A 14,606-nucleotide genomic window follows, 5' to 3' on the forward strand; every position below is an offset into this window, starting at 1 on the left:
GTATGGGAAGCTGGGTCTGGTGGTGCAGACCTGTAATCCCAGCCCTCAGAGGCTGAGGCAGGAGGATTGCCAGCAAAGAAACAGCAGCCAGCCTCAGCAATGGAGCTGCCCTTGGCAGTGAGTGAGGGGACAGGACTGTGGAGCCCAAGTCCACTGCACTGCACAGAGGAAGGCGGCAGAAGCAGCAGGGGAAGCAGAGGCAGGAGGCTGCCCTGGGGTGGCTGTGGGAAGGAAGGGTAGATTTGGTCCTGTGACAGCTATGGGGTTGCAGAACATGCTGAGTTTGGGGAGCCCCACTTTTCAGCACTCAGAGCCCAGGAGTGGGCAGCAGGGCCTGGGGCTGGGGCTGGTGGTGCTTGCTCAGCTGCGGGGCTGGCAGACATTCTGTCCGCTGTCTTTGTCCTTTTTGGAGCCAGAGATTCTTTTGTTTTTGTTTGTTTGTTTGTTTGTTTGTTTGGGGGAGAGGGCCAGAGAGCTACCTATGGAACTGAAGTAGAACTCCAGGCGATCCTCCTGCTTCAGCCTCCCAAATGCTGGGATTACAGCACCACCATGGCCTGCCTGGGCAGAGATTTAAGGCACAAGCTCTGGGTCAGCCAGGGATTCTGCAGGGGCCACTGCTGCTGGTACCCCCAGGCCCTGGGCTGGGCCCCTTAGGCACCATGCCTGGCTCCCTCCAATGAGTGCCCAAGGCCTAGGTCAGGCTCCAGGGCTATGAGGCCACCCTCCCGCGCCCATGCCCAGCCAAATGCCCCAAGCCATTGCCATCAGCCCCCACTCTGGTCTGGCCCCTCATCTCCAGACGTCTTTGCCACCTACCTAGCTGAGACTCAGTCCCAAATTCTCTTCCAGGAGACCAGAGAGATCCTCCCGAAGTGCCACCCTCCTGCCTAAACCTCCATGGCTCCCGGTGACCCTCCTTTATTCCCAGTCTGGGGCTATGGCACCGATGTGTTCCCTGTACCTTCGGGGCTGATTCCTTTTGCCCTGCCCTCCATGGGGACCCTGGGCCCTCCTCTCCCGGCCTTGTCTTCCCGGAGCATGAGTGCAAACCGGGTGGATCCAGTTGCTCAGGATGAGGGGCAGAAGCAGCCACAGCTCAGAAAACCAAGGACAAGCCCAGTGTGGTGCCCTACTTCAGTAATCATCCTGGGAGACTGAGGCAGGAGAATCACAAGTTCAGATCTGATGGGCTTTTTCCAGGTGGGGAATCTCCATTTCAACCCAAAAGACCTTGGCTATAGGGGCTGGTGAGATGGCTCAGTGGTCTAAAGCACCTACTTAGAACAAGCTAAGCTAAGCTAAGCTAAAGCACAGGGACGACGGTTCAATCCCCAGCACCACATGCCAGCCAGCCCCGCCCCCTGGTGGGCTGAGCTGCCCCCCCACACAAATAAATAAAATATTAAAAATAAATAAAGGGGAAAAAAAAAAAGACCTTGGCTATAGATTCTGGAATATCCTGGAGTTCCCACCCCTTGCACGAGCTTAGGCCACCTCTTCCTCAGTGTGTTCCACGTCTGCCCACCAGGATGGAGTTGGGGAGTGTTCTTCCCTGCCCGGACCCCTGGACCCTCCCCCCTCCCAGTGCTCAACACGGAGCAGAGTGAGTTACCAACATCATGTTCTCGTGTCCTTGACCCCAGTGCTTAACGGTTGGGACTCTGATCCTATCTCCTAAATGAGGAGGCCCAGGGAAGGGAGGTGACCCCAACATCGCAGAGGCAGTCAATAGCAGAGCAGAAATGTCATTTACACTGTACTAAAGTATCACAGACACATGATAAGTCACATATGTTTTCTTTATTTTTGCATTGTTGGGACAGGTTTTCACTGTGTCGTCCAGGCCGGCCATAAACTTACTATATAGCCCAGGTTGGCCTCCAACTGACTGCGATCCTCCTGCCTCAGCCTCCTGAGTATTCACACGCCTTCCCTACCCGTGGGCCTGACCTGTGTATCTCAGTGGCCCACCCTGGGCCCCACCTGTCAAAGCCACAGTGGCTGTTTTTGTCTGTTTCCTTGTGTGGACTGAGTCTCCCTCCCAGGGCTGAATGCCTGGGTGTGGAGGATGTGCCAGGCCGGAATGTGGCCTTCACTTTTCTATTCAGTGCCTTGCTGGGGTGGAGTCCAGGGCCCGGCATGGGTGTTCCCAGTTTCAATCCCTGATTCACTTTCTACAAAGGTGCAAGGGCTGAGTACGGTGGCCCACATCTGTGATCCCAGCACTCTAGGCGGCTGAGGCAGGAGAATTTCAAGTTGGAACCCAGCAGGATATCCTGGCAGACCCTTCACCAAGGGGGTGGGAGACTGGGAATGTAGCTCAGTGCAAAGGCCCTGGGTTCCATCTCTGTACTGCAATAAATAAACAGGCGCCAAGGGTTTCCTAAAGCTTCCAACTCTCACACCCGGGCCAGGCCTGAGGAAGTCCCGTGGGGCTGGGGACTCCAGGGCCTCCTCCCTCCCTCTCTTCCACTGGGCCTGGCTCCTCTCTGTGGGAGGCCTGGTGTGTATGTGTGTGTAGCCCACACAAGGAAATTCTAGAGGGTGATGGAGCCACCCTGGGGCAAAGGCGGGGTTCAGAGGGCGCGAGGGGTTTGCAGGCATCTTCAGCTGGGCTCAGGCCCACCGCGGAGGGGCCTGGAAGACGGAGAACACAACTGGGTGGAGGGCACGGCCGGTCAAGGTCCGTCCAGTCCGCTCCGGGCCGGCCGGCCGGGCTCCCAGGCTGCAGACTGCTCGGTTGCTCCCGGCCCGCGCCGACCACCTCGCAGTCCTCGAGCTGCCGGCCCTGCTTCCCCCGCCGGTTGCTACAGCAACTGAGCTGCAGTAATCAGCCGCGCGGTGACCTTTCTCCCCCGAGAGGGAGGAGGTGCCGCTGGTCAGAGCGGTGTAACCGCGCTGCTGGGTCTTTGGGGGGCGCGGGGGGGGGTCTCGGCTCGGCGGGGTCAGCGCGGCCGGCGGGGGGCACACTCGGGGACAGACCCCGACGGGGTCGGCCCAGCCCTCCCGCGCACACGCCAGGCCAGCGAGAACGACGGGGTCCCCAGGGCCCAGGACGCCCCCGTCCCCGCCACGGCCCCGACCCGGATCCTGGCGGTCCGCAGAGGCGGAGAAGCCAGGCCAGGTCGGGGTTCCCGGGCGCCGGGAGCTTGACTCCCGCTGCGGGCCTGCCCTCTGCCCTCCTCCTCCGGTTGTCAGGCTGAGGGCCCCAGGCGCACCGGGCAAGGGGCCCTGTGACAGGCACGCCTTGCGCCCACCGCCCTTCCCGCCACGGCCATCCCGGGGTCGGTCCAGCCCCGACCTGCCAACCGCCTGCTTCCCACACCAGCGCCCCGAGCCCACCGAGCCCCCTGTGAGGCGGGGGAACGCCAGATGGTGGAGGCCCGGTTTCTCGGTCTGTGGCAGTTGGGGAAGGAGGGAGGGATCCCGGACAGGGTCGGGGCTTCTGCCAGGGCCATTCAGGGTGCGCTCTATCGTGGCCGAGGCCCCTCACCCCAGCCGGGTCCCGGAGAACCTGGGACTGATGGCACACCCGGACTCCTGGGGTGCCATCGCGTGGGCCAGGTGTTGAGACGTTCCCAGGGAACCTCGCAGGCCCAGGGCAGGAGGCGGCTTTGGGAGAAGTTAAGGGAGCCCAGACACCCTGCGCCCGACCATAGCTGAGTCCCTCCGAGTCCCAGGCTCCTGGGTGGCTGCTCTGGGCTGGGTTGGGTGACCCCGTGGGTCTCCGTCAGGCGAAGCAGCCAAGACTCTCAGACCCGGGCGCTGTGACCTGGTCACCCAGCGGGAAAGGCTACCTCTTCCCACCCCTGGTCCTCATAGGTGCCCCATCAGCGGGGATCCAGGGGTGTGGCTGCTCCCCATGGAGGGTTGGACAGAAGTCCCTGGGGCTGTTCTAGGAAATGTTTAAAGAATCTGGGTGTGGTGGCACAGTCCAGTGATCCCAGGAGTCTGGGAGGCTGAGGCCAGAAGGTTTGCAAGTGTGAGCCCAGCCTGGACAATGTAGCCAGACACTCCCCCCCACCCCCAACAACAACAACAAAAATAACCAGGACATAGCCTAGTGAAAGCCCAATACCAGGAAGGAAGGGAGAGGGGAAGGGAGGAAGAGGAGGGAGAGAGTTTAAGAAAACTACATGAAGGAAGTAGTGGACAGGTGAGAGGACACTCATAGCAGGACAGGCACAGGCAGGGCTGGGGTGGAGAGTGGTCAGCCGCATTAGTCAGGCTTTGGCTGGGGACACTTGCAGCCCCATCTTTCCAGAGAGTTGCTGGAGAAAGCCAGATCATTCTCCCAGAACCACAGGGCATTAGGGTGGAAGAGGGCAGAGGTGCGCGCCACCCAAGCGTCCTCCAGCTGCCTTCCATCCTCCTCCCATCCACCCATCTACCCACCACCCTCTTCCCTTTCTGCATCCATCCATTTCCATGCACACAGCCATCCCCCATCTTCCACACGCCCATCCCCCCACACCCCACCCAGTGCTCTTAGTTTTTTTTTTTGTTTTTTTTTAAATTTTATTTATTTATGTGTGTGTGTGGCCAGCTCAGCCCACCAGGGGGTGTGGCTGGCTGGCATGTGGTGCTGGGGATTGAACCGTGGTCCCTGTGCTTTGCAAAGCTTGTTCTAAGTAGGTGCTTTAGACCACTGAGCCATCTAACCAGCCCAAAGAACCCATCCATGAGGACTTCTTTTTTTTTTTTTTGCGGAACCAGGGATTGAACTCAGGCCCTTGCGCTTGCCAGGGAAGCGCTTATTTCACTGAGTCATCTCCCCGGCCCCATCAGTGCTCTTAGTTTTGATTCCCCAGCTGCTCACGCCTGCTCACTGAGCTTCCTCCTGGCTCTGAGTGCTCCAGCGGGCTGGGCACTGTTAGGTGCTGCCCCGCCCTCACCCCACTTTGGCACCCATTTCAGACCAGCAGCTCTGGCTGCTCCCTTCCTTAGTTGTCCCCTTGTCCTTCCCTCTTCCAAGTCCCTTGAGTCCTCACCCAGGCCTTTCAGTCCCAAGAATCCCAGCACACAGGAGGCTGAGGCAGGAGGACTACCACAAATTCAAGGCCAGGCTGGGTTACACAGTGCGACCCTGTCTCAAAAAACAAAAACAAGAACAAGACAAAAAAAAAATTCAATAATAGTAAGACCAAGCCTCCAGCTGGGTCCCAGAGCCTCGCTTCATGCTGTGCCCTGGCGGTGGCCACCAGCCCAGGACCCAGCTCCAGCTGGCTGCAGGTGGCACAGGAGCAGTGTGGTGGTGGTGCCTGCAGTCTGACACCACCACTGGAGCGGGACAGTTGTCCCTGCCCTGACGGTTCCCGGGAGGGGACATGGCCTTGTCTTCCCTTGTGACAGCACAGGACCTGTGGACGGGACGGGGGGAGCCTAGAACCGTGTTGACTACCCTAGCATCCCAGCTGTGGTCTCCCCCAAGGTGAGGGACAGCTTTGCTTCCTGCCTCCCCTCCACTGTCGCAGATTCACCACTGGAGGTGGCCACAGCCTCTACCCCACCCTCCAGGCCCCTGGCCCCTGCTCTGGCGCCAGAGTGACCCCCGTGCCCCAAAGCCTGCTTCACAGGCTGCAGAGCCAGCCAGGGTTGTCCCCACCCCAGAGCGCCGAGCTGTCAGCGGCTCCTCTGGGCGCGGGACTGCCTCAGGCGCTCACTGAGACACAGGCGCTGACACCAGAGAGCCTGGCAGCAGATCCAACGGAGCCCGCCCCCAGCCGGGGCAGCGGCAGGCACGAAGGCTGCCTGGGGCCTGCGGGTGGGGCCACTGGCTGGAGCTTCCAGCAGAGTCCAGCCCTGCTGTTCCGTGGAAGGACACAGGGGAAGGAGGAAGGAGGAGGGAGGGAGGGAATCATGGCGCAGAGGCGCTCAGACGTCCTTCTTCCTCAGCAGACACCAGGTCACTGACCACCAGACCAGCGAGCCCCAAAAGCTACAGGGTGGAGATCAGGGTGAGAGGGCGGAGCCTCCTGGTGCCAGTCACAGCCTGGGCTGCAGTGGCCAGAGCTGGACCTCCCCCGAGGTAGGGAGGAGAGTGCTCTGGGGAAACTGAGGCTCAGAAAGAAGAGTCACAGCACAAATCTGCCTACACCAACTCCCCCTGCCCTAGCAGAGCCTCGCCTCCAACTCCCATAGGTATCCTCCTGCCTCAGCCTCCTGAGTGCTGGGATGGCAGGTGGGCCCTGTTCCAGGAGAGGAACATACCAGTGGAGAACTGGCATGCTCAGGAGGTGTCTGGGGACCACACAGAGGGGACAGAGGTCTGGGGCAGGGCCAGGCATAGGGATCATGGGTGAGCTGTGACCAGTCCCCCTCCGGCATACCTGCCCTCTGTCCCCTGCTGTCATCTGCTTGGCCAGCAACATGAATGGTGGCAGCAGCCTTCCCAGGCCACACACACACAGCAGCTGGGTGGGTCTTCCTGAAATATAAGGGGAACTGCGCTGCCCTCCCTCTTCAACCTGCCATCGTTCCCTCTGGCCCTCTGGATGAAGTCTGTGATCCTTGCTGCCGCCCAGAAGGCCCTTCCCAAGCTGACTGATGTCAGCTTCTCTGGATCCCTGGATCCTCTCTAGGGTCAGAAACCCATCAGCTCAATCTGGGCCACAGCTTTGTGGCTGTCTTGGCCCAATGCCAAGAAAGATCCCACATCCCCAGCCTCCTGCCCATCCCTGCCCTTGTGCCTGCCAGGCCCCCACGACATGCTGCCCCCACTCTGCACGGTGTGTCCCACACCTGGCTTCCCCAGCAGAAAAAAACAAACCCCTGTCATCGGAATGTCCCAGACCCCCGCCCCCCGCCCTCCCTCCCTCAACCATGGCAGGCGGTTGCCTCATTTCTGTCCTCAGAACATTGTCACCCATTTGCTGGCCTCCGACGTTTTCTCCTCCACATTGCCAGGCGGCAGTGCACCTGCTGGACTGGGAGTGGGACTCTGGCTGGCGGCGGTTTCCCGCGCTGGTTCCTGCAAAGGGTTTATCGGTACGTTCACTTATCTTGAGCCGGAGCCCAGACAGCGGGAAGGATGTGAAGGGGGCACTGGACAGTGACAGGAGCCAACTGGAGCCCTGCTGCAGGGACCATCCAGGTATGAGGGACAGATGTGGCCAGCTCTGTGCTTTGAGGATCCCAGGAGGGCTTCTGTCAGCCTTGCGGCACCCAGGGTCCCAGAAATGCAAGCCTGGACATTGCAAGAGCTGGGGGCGACCTCACCAGCCACATGGAGGGGCCTTGCCCCTAGCAGACTTCCTGATGAAGGACAGGAGCACCACAGGGCCTGGTGACAAAGAAGAGGCAGCACACGCCTGTCACTGCCCCACTCCGAGGCTGAGGCAGCAGGTGCCAGTCACAGCCTGGGCTGCAGTGGCAGAGCTGGACCTCCCCCGAGGTAGGGAGGAGAGTGCTCTGGGGAAACTGAGGCTCAGAAGGAAGAGTCACAGCCCAAATCCTGTCCCTCTGCCAGCACCAATTCCCAAGAGTTCAAGGCCAGGCTGGGCTCCATAGTGAGTCCTCCAGCCTGCCCTACAGAGTGAGACCCTGTCTTAATAAACCAAACTAAACCAAAAAAAGGAGGATGGGGGGGGGGGGACAAGGTCTTGCTTTGTAGCCCAGGCTGGTCTTGAGTTCACAGCAATCCTCCTGCCTCGGCCTCCTGAGTGCTGGTGTGATAGATACATGTCACCATGCCCAGTAAGCCCTTGGATTTTTTTTTTTTTTTTTTTGTGGAACCGGGGATTGAACTCAGATCCTTGCGTTTGCCAGTCAAGCGCTTATCCTACTGAGCCATCTCCCCGGCCCCTTGGATTTTTTTATTATTTATTTATTTATTTATTTATTTTGGTGGAGCTGGGGATTGAACTCAGGCTCTTGTGCTTGCCAGGGAAGCACTTATTCCACTGAGCCATCTCCCCAGCCCCTCTTCTTTTTTTCTGAGGTAGTGTCTCATCAAATCTTTAAATTGTCACAGCTAGGTTGAACTCGGAATCCTCCTGCCTCAGCCTCCCCAGTGCTGGGATGACAGGTGTGCAACACCCGGCCCAGGGCGAATGAATACACGTCTAGAAGGCTCCCAGGAGCACAGCTAGGCGCTTCATCCGCCAAGCAGGGTAGCGGGATGGATGCATGCTCCTGGGGCAGGGGGCTGCTGGGGACAGTCGCGTTACCTCCTCCATAGTCAGTGTCTGTTGGGTTCTCTGTGGGTGGGACTGTGTGCCACAGTCTCACCCTGTGTTCATTGACTGCACCGTAGACCAACCTTCCTTCCATTTTACCTTCCTTCCTTGTTTTGTTCCTTTGTTCCTTCTTTCCTTCCTTCCTTCCTTCCTCCCTCCCTTCTCCCCTTCCCTCCCCTCCTCTTCCCTCTCCTCCTCTTCCCTCCCCTCCCTTTCTCTTCCCTTCCCTTCCTTCCCTTTTCAATGCTAGGAATTTAACCCTGGCTCATCACAATGAATTCCATCCCCGGGCTCTTTATTATTTTTTATTTTGAGATAGGTTGCTAAGTTGGTCAGACTGGGCTTGAACTCAGTCCTCCTGCCTCAGCCTCCCAGAGTATTAGGATGACAGGCATGATCTCTGGCTCACAGCTCCATGCTCTAGACAAGAGTGGAGCTTTTGAGAGGGGACAAGGTGGGTCCCTGATCCAGGGGCTCCGTGTGCCCTGCAAACCCCAATGGTCCACACAGATCAGGTCTCTGCTCAGGGGCAAAGGGGCACTGCCAGTTACAACATGTATAACCTTTGTATCGTAATTGTCATTTTACAGAGGGGAAAACTGAGGCCAGAGGAGGCCAGAGCCACCTGTTATTATAGGGGGTGTCAGGCAGGACACAAACCTGGGAGGAAGGCGGCAGCGAGGGCAGCTCCTCTCGGATCCAGGGGCTGTAGGGCACAAAGGGCGGGGGTCAGGAAGTGGGGTCTCTTCTGTCTCACCCCTCAATGTGCAAGGAAAACAGGTGATTGACAATGTCCTCAGGGGCCTGAGACAGTGGGGAGGAGAAAGCTCAGCAGACAGATGGAGGCTGAATGTCAACCTTAGGAGACCTATGTCAACACAAACAAAGCTAACCTTTGGTGTGGCTCGGTTGCCTTCCATGGGCCAGGACCTGGGCTCGTTCCCAGCACCACAAACACCACCACACCATCAGGCATGGTGACATGTGTCTGTCATCCCAGCACTTGGGAGGCCAAAGCAGGAGGGTTACCAGGAATTTGAGGCCAGCCTGGGTAACATAGTAAGACACTGCCTCGAAAAAAAAATACAAAACGAAAAAATCACTATGCAGTGAGGTTCAGGTCACCCCAGGTCCACAGAGACCAAGGTCTAGGGAGAAAGGGGGTGGGGCAGCCACAGATGGTGGGTGGAGCTTGGGTGAACACGCCCATCTTTTATCCAGGCCACGCCCACTTCTGGGAAGAATCCTCTGTGCCCCAGCCAGCGGAGTTCCAGACTAGCTTCCTTCCCCCTGGGGATGCGGGCCAGGTCCCTCACCCAGCTCTAGCCCTAACCTGCCTTCCTTAAGAAAGGGGAGAGACCTATGATATCTGTAGTGGTAATCATGTCACCTCCTCTAGGAGAAGGGACTGTTCCCCTCAGCCCCAAGGTCAGAAGGCAAAAGGGAACACAAGGTATGTGCCCATCTAGTGGGGACAGGAAATCTGCAGGCAGTTGCGTGTGCCCAGTGGGACAGGATGCAGCCCTGATGGAGCAAATCACCACACACTATGTAGTATTCACGGACTTGTTTCGTTTTGTTTTCTTGAGATAGGGTCTAGCTATGTAGCCCAGACTGGCCTCAAACTCACCGAGATTCTCCAGCCTCAGCCTCCAGAGGGCTGGGATGGTGCGCAAGTGCCACCACACTGGAGTGTTGACTGACTTCTGTATGAAGACATTTTTATCAGTGCCTCAGGGGACTTATCCTGGGAGCCTATCCCTGCCACAGAGACGTTCAGGGCGAGGACCCTGGAGCCAAGGAGCTCTCCAGGAAGCTAAACACAGCAGGGGAAGGAAGGGGGTGTGTGCAGCACCCCCGTGCCCACACATGTGCTCCGTTCCCCCTCTGACACTCCCGCCCTCAGGAGAGGCCACCAGCAGAAAGTCAGGGAGGCTCCGCCGGCAGCAGCGAGGCCTCCTCCAGGGTCTGGCCGCGCCCCGGCCCTGCTATCTGTCTGAGACCTCGCCTCCGCCTCACCCAGAGCCGGTCTGGGTCTCTCGGGTCCAGATTGCCTGCGGCCAGGCCTGGCCTCGGGGTCCGTGGTCCCCGGCCTGCCGTGTCCGATGTGTAAAGGAGCGCCTCCTCAGGACTGCCCTTGTGCCTGCTAACCCTGACTCCCGCTGGGGGTGCAAGCTAAGGCTGGTGGGGGTCCTGTGAGGCTGGGGCCAATTTGGGGGGTCGGGGCTGCTTTCTGGAATGAAAGCCTGGATCCCCCGGGGCATCCCAAGATCCCCGTTCTCTGCTTTCACCCGGCAGCCCCGTCTGAGCGTGCCTCCTCTGCCGCCCAGAGCCCCACCTGGCCGGGCTCGGTGTCCCCGGGACTAGGCCGACGTCCCGGGCCCCGGCTGAGGCAGCCGCACCCCGCAATACCCCCATCCCCCCGCGCAGGGTCCAAGGGGCAGCGGGGAGAGAGGGCAGCTGAGCGAGCAGCCGGAGAGCAAGGGGACTGCAAATGTTTCTTATCCTCCTTTCTTTTAAGAGCTGAAACCAGCCTTGACAGCCCCAGAAAATAAATGGCACCGACTCGCTGGGATTTCAAATTCCGTGATTAAGGGCTGAAGCGAACGGCCCTCCCTCCCTCCTCCCCCTTCCCCCCCGCCCCCGCCTCTTCCTGCCTCCCCCTCCCCCTCCCCCGCGGCTGATAGGGCGCTGGCGGCCGGGGACAGCTTTGTGCGCTGCCGGCAGCTCTGATCCGCAGCGCCCGCCCGCCCGCCCGGCAGCAGCGGCGGCGGCTCCGGGCTGTTTATCAGGAGCGCGCAAGCTGGCTGGGAAGCGGCTCTAAATCCCTTGCCCGCCCGCACAGCCGGACTCACACACGCCGGCTCAGACACACACACACACACACACACACACACACCCCTCACAACACACACGCACATTTGCACATGCACGCAGCTCGGTGCACACACAGGCCCTGCGGGGGCTGTGCCTGTTCTCCCAAGGAGGAGGCTGCAGAGCCGGGGAACACGAGGAGGAGGGGAGCTTCGCGCAGGCCAGGGCAGCTTCCTGACCGGGGTGGCAGCTTTGGCCTCTTCCGACTACCATCACGCCCACACTGAGCTGCCTCGGTCTCCCCTGCCTACTCACATTCAGTGGCACCTGTGCTAAGGAGAGGGCAGGGTCCGTCCACAGCCCCAAGGCAGGGCTTCCTGGGAGCTGGCACGAGACAGGTGTCCAGGCATATCCAACTGTGGGTGCTCCCCGGCTTTGTAGCACTGGAACCCGAAGGAGTTAGGGTCCTGGATCTGGGGGCCTGGGAGGAGAGGACAGGCAAAGCCTTAGGTGCCCACTGGCTGCATGTCACCAATGTCCCCCATGCAGGAAAAAGGTGGAGACAGCCTTTCCTGGGTAGCTTCTGTATGGGGCACCATGGGCACCTTCTGGAACCACAGGACACAGCCAGGCACTCTGGGCCAGAGGTTCTGCTCATTGGCAAACTCTGGCCTCTGCACTGAGTTCCAGCCCTTTTTATTATTGATTGATTGATTGATTGATTGATTGCGGAATCGGGGATTGAACTCAGGCCCTTACACTTACCAGGCAAGTGGTTATTCTACGGAGCTAGCTCCCCGGCCCCTCTTTTCTTTTTGGTGGAACCAGGTATTGAACTCAGGCCCTTGCACTTGCCAGGAAGTGCTTATTCCACTGAGCCATCTCCCCGGCCCCTATTTCTTTATTTTAAAAATATGTATTATTTATTGGATACAGGGTTTCACTATGCAGTTCAGATTTCCCCAGTGCTGGGATTACAGGCATGTACCCCCAGGCTTAGTTTCGGGCAAGGCGCACCTGGGGTTCTGGGGCTGGCACGGCATGTGGTAACCGGGATTGAACTTGAGTCTTTGAGTTTGTCAGGCAGGCACTTAGACCGCTGAGTGTTTTCACTGAGTCACTAAGTTGCCCAGGCTAGGCTTGAAGTAGTGCCGGGGTGACAGATGTACCTTTTCACTCTCAGTTCGTTGGTTTGGTTTTGGTGCTGGGACAGAAAGAGGTGTGTGTGGTACTGAAATGCTAGCCACACACTCTGCCTGCGTGCGGCCTGGTATTTGTCCTTGACATTGTAGTCAGGGTTTACAGGGAAACACTGAATACAGGACACATAACTATTAGGATTATTTTATAATATTCACCCAGAAAGTCAAGTGCAAAAGAGTTCAAGAGAACTGTCTAAGCACCAGGAGGATAAAGGATCTGTGCCAGCAGGCTGAGGGATCTGTACAGTGGGGTACTGCTAGGCCTTCCCTGTCCTCTCTTTATTCCCCTCCCTTATATGGAGGCTGTGGGTGTTGGATGGCCAGATTTAACAAAAATATAGGAGGTATATTTGTATTTCTTGTAAACAAGAACAACACTAGTTTACACCCTGCCTCCCTCTATCATAGAAGCTGGAAAAACTTAAGAACTCAATTTCCCAGCTTCTCTTGCAGCTAAGGTAGGCATGTGACCCGGCTCTGGCCAATGAAGTGAAAGCAGACAATCCCTGAGGAAGGTTTTCTTTCCTGAATTAAAAAGTAAAGATTTCAAGGAAAATACGATTCATCTTACCTACCCCTTCTGTCTGGAACATGGATGTAATGACAATATAGGGGTAGCCACCTTAACACTGTGAGGACAAAAGCCAGAGGCTAAGATTTGTGGACTAGGAAGTCAGGGCGTTTGTGTGCTCAGGAATGCTTTTACCAATGCTGCCAAACCTCTCTTGACATTGAGCTTTTGCAGAAAGGCACTTCCTGTTCGCTGTTTGGGGTTTTCTGTTGTGGCCCACTGCAAAGTGTAGTGGAATCATCAATCTTGAAGCCTGAGGCAGGATCCTGAGCCCACAGGTGGCAGTTTGAAGTTGCGTGGAAATTTATCAGCTTGTATAAAATATTTGCCAGGTCCTGACCACTACAGTGCCCTGGACGGGATGTCCTTGTCATCCTCTGGGAACCAAGGCCTGGTGCTAGGCTGAGACAGGGTGAGGACATAGCCAGTCTCTTCAGGAACAGATTGTCCCTCCTTCTTCAAGGACATCCATCCTATCAGGAGGTTTTGAGCTGTGCTGTACAACACAAAGTTGACGGTGGAATTTCGAAGCTGCAGGTTTCTGAGCTGTTCTGTTCACATTTTTCACTTGCAAAACAAAAACTCAGCATCCTTGCAATGGATCCCATGCGTTCTCTCTGGAAACTGCATCAGTCTTTGGGAATCTGTCCTAAAATCTCTCGGCTCTCTCACCCAGTGCTCAGCAGACCAGGAGGTGACATGGGCCCCAGGGAGAATCCAGGCCATAAGGGGGGCTGTGCAACCCTGGGAACCCTAACATCTAGCCGGCAGGCCCCAGCGAGCTTACAGGCAGCTGCGCTGGGAGAGAGGCTCAGCTGGAGATGAAAGGCAGAGCTGCCGCCCTGCGCCCTGCAGCATTTTAAGCCCTGAAGCCCTGGAGAGAAGAAAGGGAGGGAATTGCGGGCCGCCACAGGCTGGGAGGGAGTCCAGGGGGTGTGGCTGACCTCCGTGCTGGGAGCCCAGGAACCCGGATGCTGGGATCCCACGGTCAGGCACGGAAACCGGCACCAGGCCCAACGTCTCAGGCGCTGTCCTCCACAAGGACATCCGAGGCTGGGTCCCAGCCGCCATTCCAAGTGCCTCCGCTTTTGCCAGCCTCATCCTCTGCCTTGGCCCCAGTGCCAGGCTCAGCCTGCTCTCAACAGAGTAGTGGGTTGTGCTTGTTAAAGGTAGCACCAGCGTCTCACCACGCTCACTTTGAACAGCAAAAACTGGGCTGCAGATGTGCAGTGGGGTACCTGCCCCGAACCCCTTTCCATCTGTAAATGGGGTGATGTCACCTCCAAGCCTGTACCCAGAGCTTCTACATCCAGCGCAAAGAGTGCACAGCCACTCAACAGCAGCACCAAAGTTGGGCATGGCGATGCACACCCAAGAGCCCAGCACTTGGGAGGCTGAGGCAGGAGGATCTCAGTGAGCTTGAGGTCAGCCTGGGCTGTACAGCAAGACTCTCTCAAGAAACCAAAAATATAAATAAGTAACCAGAAGAAAAAGATACCAAGAAAGGGCTCTGGGCTGTGGACCAGAGAAACGGCTCTTTGCAGAGGCTGTAATGTGTTGGTCCCTCATGTCCAGCAGACTCAGGCTTCATCTGCACTGGAGTTTGTTTGCTTTTTGAAGCAGTCCAGGCCACTTTGCAATCAGGGCCTGGAGCAGGGACGAGCAGTCAGGGACCTAATCAAGACCCTGAAGAACATGCAAATCAGGCGGGTGCTCGAGTGGCCAGTGGATTGGGGCTGAGTCAGAGCCAGGCTGGGCGGAAGCTGAGGCCGGCCTTTGGGAGCAGAAGTCCTGTCCATGGCCCCAAGGAGGCAGGGGCAGGGGCAGGGGCAGGGGCAG

General features: G+C 58.0%; 1 long non-coding RNA gene across 1 annotated transcript; it reads right to left on the reverse strand.

The window, feature by feature from the left end:
* Positions 1–2,489: 2,489 nt before the first annotated feature.
* On the reverse strand, positions 2,490–9,146 carry LOC111812419. The gene is made up of 3 exons (XR_002817929.1): positions 9,074–9,146; positions 8,841–8,984; positions 2,490–2,640 (listed from the first exon to the last, which is right to left on the reverse strand). It is a non-coding gene; the product is annotated as an uncharacterized LOC111812419 (long non-coding RNA).
* Between the last annotated feature and the right edge of the window lie 5,460 nt (positions 9,147–14,606).

The sequence above is a fragment of the Octodon degus genome, unplaced genomic scaffold, assembly GCF_000260255.1.
Source record: "Octodon degus isolate 3935 unplaced genomic scaffold, OctDeg1.0 scaffold00123, whole genome shotgun sequence".
NCBI classification, from domain to species: domain Eukaryota; kingdom Metazoa; phylum Chordata; class Mammalia; order Rodentia; family Octodontidae; genus Octodon; species Octodon degus.